Source organism: Periophthalmus magnuspinnatus, chromosome 24, assembly GCF_009829125.3.
Source record: "Periophthalmus magnuspinnatus isolate fPerMag1 chromosome 24, fPerMag1.2.pri, whole genome shotgun sequence".
Taxonomy (NCBI): domain Eukaryota; kingdom Metazoa; phylum Chordata; class Actinopteri; order Gobiiformes; family Gobiidae; genus Periophthalmus; species Periophthalmus magnuspinnatus.
The window spans coordinates 3,471,040-3,479,270 of record NC_047149.1 but is presented as its reverse complement, the minus strand read 5'-3'; the positions used below and the strand labels follow the sequence as shown (position 1 = coordinate 3,479,270).

The 8,231-nt window shown below is 34.1% G+C and overlaps 1 non-coding gene across 1 annotated transcript; it reads left to right on the top strand.

Annotated features, from left to right (window-relative positions):
• Nucleotides 1–202: 202 nt before the first annotated feature.
• Nucleotides 203–343, top strand: LOC117393290 (U4 spliceosomal RNA). Its single transcript, XR_004543132.1, has one exon. It is a non-coding gene; the product is annotated as a U4 spliceosomal RNA (small nuclear RNA).
• The last annotated feature ends 7,888 nt before the right edge of the window (nucleotides 344–8,231 follow it).

Below are 8,231 nucleotides of genomic sequence, written 5' to 3'. Positions count from 1 at the left end.
ATACATTTTGTTGCTATTGCATTCAAATGGCATTGGAGCCTGTTACCAACGACTTTCAATGTGTTATAGGCAATCATTTTTCAAAGTAGCCCTGTTCTCTCAGGCAGTGCTTGTCAAAGGTTTGCTCCGCCCACAATTAACCTACCATGACCAGGAAGTGAGTAAAACCAAGGCCAGCCGATTTTAGCTCCAAACAAACTTTAGCTTTGCGCAGTGGCAGTATCGTAGTCTATGAGGTCCATCCGAGACGCGATTATTGCTAGTTGAAAACTTTACCCAATACCCCGCCTTGACGACTTGAAAAATAGTCGGCTATGGCAATTTTTGACAGTCTCTGAGGAGACTGGTATTTAAGTATGAAACTAAATGTGACGCACACAAAATGAGCAGTCATATTTTATGTTATTAATTATTGGATTATTTACAAAGAGACTTACTTGAGGCTCCTGTTGCTTTAAAATATACTAAATCCTTCAACTCAACTCAGACTCAAGTTCTTGAGTCTGCAAGACTCAAGAACAAACATTAGTGCAGATTACATAGTTTACATAGTTGAAATGAATATAATGATTATAATAAGAGTGAACATTACAGTACCTACAGTACCTTTAAAATGAACAGTGAGATAACATAATATAACTTGAAAATATATTTTGAATCCATCATTCCCTCCTGTTTATCGAACTGTGATTTGGAAGTGCTCCTTCAGGGTTCTCGTCATCACTGCCCTCCAATAGGTACACCGGCACCCCTTTGTCCTCAGGTGCGGGTGAGATGGCAGCGGTTATTAACCTATTGATCAGGGAACGAAGACAAGGAATACAACAGCATCCACACAAGGTTAAAATAGCTACAAACACAGCAATTGATACTAGAACCGATGAGACCAGTGCTCTGTAGCGCCCAAACCCCCTTAGCCAGTCATCCCAGAAGCATATATATGATGAATCCATCATATATATATATATATATATATATATATATATATATATATATATATATATATATATATATATATATATATATATATATATATATATATATATATATATATATATATATATATATATATATATATATATATATATATATATATATATATATATATATATACACACACACACATATATACACAGTCTTGCTTATTTAAGATTATCCAGTTCCAATAAGGTTTTACTCCATAATGAGATAGTTTTTGTTTTGGCTCCATGCATTTTAGCTACTGATAGTTCCATGTTGATGATATAGTGAAAGGTATTGATCCAGTGACTCGGAGTCAAGTTGTTAGATGTTTGCCAGCGAAGGGCCAGCAGTTTTTTCGTTGCTGTCAACCCTGCCAGTAAAATCTTTTTGTGAAAAAAGGACCAATTTGATAACATTGAAAAATCATTAATCAAAACGATAAGTGGGGTAAAACAAAAATCTTTAACATTTTAGCTAAATAGGAATGTACAGTTTTCCAAAATATATTGACGTCTTTCAACAATCCCAAAACATGTGGATAAAAGTACCAATCACATTCTCTGAACATTTATCACAATATGGAGAAGAAGTGAGCTTCATCAAGTATCTCTTTTTAGGGGTTAAATAAGTTCTATGTAAAAAGTTGAAGTGTAGTACCTGATGGTTTGGATTTTTTGATGAGTAAGTAACTGTATTCCATATTCTTTTCCAGTTGTCATTCTCCATTGCTGCATCCAAATCCTTACTCCACACGTTTTCAATTTTCAATGGTTTATAATTTGCAATCAATAATAAATTATATATTTGTGTAACAAAGCTCTTTTTTCTATTTAATATATGGTGTAATTTGTGTGTGGTAAGGGGTTCAGTCCATGGAACCCCATAGGCTTTCATGGAGGATCTCAACTGCAGGTACACAAAAAAAGAAGATGCTGGCAGGTTAAAGACGGCACGTAAATCACTAAAAGGGAAAAGCCCAGAATCACCAAACATGTCTCCTAACACATGAATCCCTTTCTCTTCCCATTGTGAAAATGCAAATGGTTTGGCCCCAGATAGTAATGAATAGTTGTGGAAAAGTGGGCTGTTCTTATGACATTTTTGTATGCTTTTAGATTCTTTTTCCACGTATCGCCAGACTGCTAGTAAATTAGTAATTATTGGGCCAAAACGAGTCTTTGCTCGTTTAAGTGGGATAGCAGAGTAAATTAGGTCCTTTAATCTATGAGGATGAACTAGATTTTCTTCTATGCATTTCCATGCAGAGTCACTCGTTGGGCAGAACCATGAAGACAGTGGACGTAAAACAAAAGACCAGTAATAGTATTTGAAATTGGGCACTGAAAGGCCTCCTGAAGATTTGTGCCGCTGTAACGTAGGTAAAGAGACACGTGGTCGGTTTCCTTTCCATAGATATTTTGAAATCAGAGAGTGAAGCCTTTCAAAATACCTGGGCGGTGGAGAGAGGGGAAGCATTGCAAAATAAAAAAGCATACGTGGTAATATATCTGTTTTAATAATAGAAATTCGAGTTTGCAAAGTAGTAGGGAAATTATCCCATCGTTGTAAGTCAAGAGTTACCTAGTTTAAAATGTTTATAAAGTTTGTAGAAGCAATTACATTTAGTGATGGATAGATTTCCACACCCAAATATTTGAAATGCTCTACTCTCAGAATTATAGACGGAAGTGATACAAGGTTGGAATATGAATTAAGAGGAAGTAAAGCCGATTTTAACCAATTTATCTTATATCCAGAATGTGAACCAAACTCTTTAAATGTCTCAAGTATATGTGGGATAGAGGTCGATGCTTTATCTATATATAATAAAATGTCGTCACAATATAGAGAGATGTAATGATTAGTATTATTAAAGCTTATAGGAAAGATAAAGTTATTTTGTCTTATTTTTTGAGCTAAGGGTTCTAAAGACGAGGCAAAAAGAAAAGGACTTAAAGGGCACCCTTGACGACATGATCTAGATATACGAAGAGAAGATGACGTAATACTTCCACTTATCACCACAGCTGAAGGATCCGTGTATAGTAATTTTACCATATTGATGAAAGTATGTCCCAGTTTAAAATGATCCATAACCATCCAGAGATACTCCCATTCAAGCTGATCAAAAGCTTTTTCAGCATCAAGAGATAAAATAACACAGTCAGATGGGAAATCAGTGGCGGCGTGGATAATATGAAGTAATCGTCTTATGTTATCAGATGCCAATCGATTTTTGATAAAACCAGTTTGGTCACAATTAATCAATTTTGACATATATGGATCAATGCGATGAGCCAGGATTCGGGCATAAACTTTAACATCACTATTAAGAAGTGATAAAGGCCTATAATTACTACATAGAGTTTGATCTTTATTTGGTTTAGGTAAAAGAGTAATTATTGCTTGATTTGCATCATTAATGAAGGAACCTTTCTCAATTGAGGTCCAAATCATTTTTAAGAACAAAAGTCCTAAATCATTCCAAAATGTAAGATCAAATTCTGGAGGGATACCATCCCAACCTGGGGATTTACCTTGTTTCATGCTATTTAGAGCAGCATGAAGCTCATTCAATGAAATTTTACTATTAAGATTTGTACTTTCTTCTTGAGATAATGAAGTTAATCTTAAGTCATGTAGAAATTTTTTACATCCTGCTTTATTTAACTCAATTGTGGATGAATATAGTGTTTGATAAAAAGAGTAAAACTCATTATTTATATCATTAGGATTTGTTAATGTTTCATTGTTTGCTTTAATAGTGGTTATATTACTGTGTTTTGTGGATTTATTTAATTTCATGGCAAGAAGTGAATTATTTCTGGTACCGTTAAAATAATGGTTTTGTCTAACTCTATGAATGTCAAATTCAGCTCTGGCTCGAAGAAGTGTGTATAACTTTGTTTTAACAACCTCAATAATTTCTGCTCTGTTATCAGAGAATCCCACTCGATGTTGTTTTTGTTCTAATACTTGTAAAATGTGCTCATATCATTTAATTTTCTCTAACTTTATCTAATTAATATGTGATGAGTAAGAAATCGTAGCATTACGAATGCAACCCTTAAGACCATAATGTCCGTGGGTCAACTTCAGGGGCTGAATTAAAAAATAAAAATTGTTTAATTTGTATTCTTATATAATCACAATAATCTAAGTTTTTAAGTAAAGTGATATTGAGACGCCATCTAGTGGCTCTTAATGGAATATTGTTTGGAGACATTTTGGCAATGACCATTGAATGGTCAGATAGGCCATTTGGAATGATTTGAACCTTGTGTATTTTCATAAAGGAAGAAGGATTAGCTAATAAATAATCGATTCTAGAATACGTTTTATGCCTATTTGAAAAAAAGGTTAGATAAACGATATAAATCTTGTAAAGAAAATCAGATAACAAGTTGCCAAAAGCATTAGATGCCATTTTTTGTGCGTACTGTGAGCGACAAGATGAACTATCAAGGGGTACATCTAATACACCATTCATATCAGCACCAATAATTACTGCATATTCTTGTAAACCTGATAAAATGTCTATTATTTTCCCATAAAACTTTGGATCATAATGGTTTGGTGCGTATATTGAGATGAAGGCATAATCTCGTCCTAAAATATTAGCCTTTATATATGCAATACGCCCATCAGAGCTGCCAAAACCATTTGTAATTGATAGTAATTAAACATAATCTAAATTTAACAATGTTCCACAGGTTTTTGATTCTGATGAAGAAGATGCAGCAATAAAATAGTGTTGATTGGAGAATCTATTAACATCTGCCTTTTGCAAATGGGATTCTTGTATAAAGGCGATGTCAACACTGTGTCTTAAAAGGTGATCTAAACATGCTGTACGTTTGATAGGGGCATTTAAACCTTTAGTATTCCAAGTACATATATTAACACAAGTTGTCATGTTATTTCAGTTTGTTCTTTAACATGCAATAAAAATACATAGTAATCATAACATATGGAAATCCCAAAACTCCCGCCCTGTATCACCATGAGCTCAAAAGAATAGAAAAACATCAAAGAAAAGAAAAAGCTGAAACTTCACGTAAGGTGGGTTCCCCTCCCTAAACTAATGTATTCACCTGACTATGTGAGAAGGTGGCTACATAAAGAAAATCCGCCCCATTCCCGTTACTATTAGTATATTTACATATCTTCCCTTTTCTAAAAAGAAAACGGACTCAGATCCTTTAGATAATTTTAAGTTAGCCGGATAAAGGAGGAAAGCATTAAAGCCTTGTTTTTTGGCTTCTTCCATGATTCCAGCGAATGCACGTCTTCGTTTCGCAGTGAAACTACTGTAGTCCGCCGTAAAACGGATGCTTTTTCCATTCACCGTCACTGGAGATTCCCGTGCATCTTTAAGGATCTTGTCCCAGTCCGTCCGTGAAGCGGAGAAATTTCATGATAACCGCATTTTACATTTTACAAAGTTAAAAAAAAACAATGTTATTAAAGTATTTTTGTTGTAAGTTGATCTATATTGCTTTCTTGTTTTTGTTTTTTGTTTTGTTAAATTGTGCTTTTATAGTTGGTAGTAGTATTATAGTAGTATTGTAGTATGGGGGGGGGCCTTCTTCATAGGGGGGGCATGATAGAAAATCATCGAGAAGCACTGTATTAAAGTGATTTGGCCACAGATCAAATTAAAAACCTGGCCCAAATACAGAACCGTTAAACTGCAATATCCCACTTTATAAACCAGAGAACACCGATTAGTTGTACATAGACTCTGAATGTAAAAATAATACTGTTACCTCTGTCTCTGTTTATATGTTTTAACAAGGTGCATTTTGTTAAAGTTATGTAGAAGCTACAATTGGGAAAAAATCACCTCGAATTTTATATTTGCCTATTGATATTCAAAGGGAATGATTAATTCCTTACTTCATTCAGTTTAAACAGAAGTAAACGGCTGTGACGACGACACCTTGACTCGTCTTCTATTAAATAATAAATAGTTAAAAAATAAAAACTAATTATTTCAGCGACGTCACGTAAGATACGTTACGTAAGCACACAGACAGATGTTGAGACAGAGCTAACAATATCATTTTCACATTCATAGTCTATAAACCAGAGAACACTGATTAGTTGTACATATAGTGGGATATTGTAGTTTAACAATTGGTATTTTGGCCAGTGGCTACACCACTTTAATAACAGTAGAGGGCACTGTTTCCCTTCCCGTGCCAGTTCTTTTCATCTTATTATTCAAAGGTATTTTCTAGCAGTGCAGCGCTACATCAAACTAGTATCTTGACTTACTAACACTAAGGTAAATGACACGTGCCCACCAGGGGGTGCAGACCTATGGAATGTACCGGAACTCATGAAGATTTTGTGCACGTCTCAGGTTTCAGTCGGGTATATACTACCGACGGTTTAATAATGGTTACCATTTTTTAATTTGGAGAGGTCAGAACCGACAGATGGACGCATGTTTTTCAGTGCAATAAAGACACCCATAATGAATTTTTTTAATTCATCTTTCCCATAGACTTTCAAAAGAAAATTCAGTACCTGCAGTTGAGATCCTCCATGAAAGCCTATGGGGTTCCATGGACTGAACCCCTTACCACACACAAATTACACCATATATTAAATAGAAAAAAGAGCTTTGTTACACAAATATATAATTTATTATTGATTGCAAATTATAAACCATTGAAAATTGAAAACGTGTGGAGTAAGGATTTGGATGCAGCAATGGAGAATGACAACTGGAAAAGAATATGGAATACAGTTACTTACTCATCAAAAAATCCAAACCATCAGGTACTACACTTCAACTTTTTACATAGAACTTATTTAACCCCTAAAAAGAGATACTTGATGAAGCTCACTTCTTCTCCATATTGTGATAAATGTTCAGAGAATGTGATTGGTACTTTTATCCACATGTTTTGGGATTGTAAAGACGTCAATATATTTTGGAAAACTGTACATTCCTATTTAGTTAAAATGTTAAACAAAGATTTTTGTTTTACCCCACTTATCCTTTTGATTAATGATTTTTTCGATGTTATCAAATTGGTCCTTTTTTCACAAAAAGATTTTACTGGCAGGGTTGACAGCAGCGAAAAAACTGCTGGCCCTTCGCTGGCAAACATCTAACAACTTGACTCTTAGTCACTGGATCAATACTTTTCGCTACATCATCAACATGGAACTATCAGTAGCTAAAATGCATGGAGCCAAAACAAAAACTATCTCATTATGGAGTAAAACCTTATTGGAGCTGGATAATCTTAAATAATCTTAAATAATCAAGTCTGTGTGTATGTATGTATGTATATGTGTATGTAATATATATATATATATATATATATATATATATATATATATATATATATATATATATATATATATATATATATATATATATATATATATATATATATATATATGTGTGTGTAAGTGTATATGTAAATATAAGTATAGTAATGTATAGGGGTATAGGAATACACATATAATGTGCATGCATATACATATTGTTTTGTTTGTTGTTGTTTTTTTTTCAATCTTGTACATATGGAGCCCAGGGAGGGGGGGTAGGATATCACCATGAGCTCGGGATGTGTTTGTTTTTTTGTTTTTTTGTTTTTTTGTTTGTTTGTTTTGTTTTGTTTTGTTTTTTTTTGGGGGGGGGGGGGGGGGGGGATTGTGTTTTTGCTGTTATTATGTAAACAATAAAAAATTTGATCACAAAAAAAAAAAAAGAAAATTCAAAGACTTCAAAGTCATCATGGAGTCTAACCAAATACGTGCTAACTAAAATGATTGGGCATAAAATTATAGGTCTTGTGGTCCTTCATTACTACAGAGCTGATTATCCCTGAGAAAGCTTCAAACCTTTAATATTAATTTTTCAGTCTATGGGGAAAAATGAATGAGAAATTGACTTCAGAACCAGGAGCAGGCAGTCACTGTTGAGCTCTATGGTTGGTTTATAATTAAAAAAAGATTTAAAAAAAGCTTTTTCGCTGCATGTGACCCATCCCTAAATGCTGCTGGGGCACCTCATCAGGAGTGCTCAGAGGAAGCCCACCGGGAGAAACATGTAAACTCCACACAAAAAGACCAGGCAACCTAGGGACTGAACCCGAAACCTTCTTGCTGTGAAGTGTGAGTGTTAGCCACTCAGCCACATGCTGTAAATATACAGTAGAGTATAGAGTGGATTTTTTCTTTTGTTAACATTAGCTTGGTGTAGTCATTAATCAGAGCATAATATAGGCACATTTATAATTGCA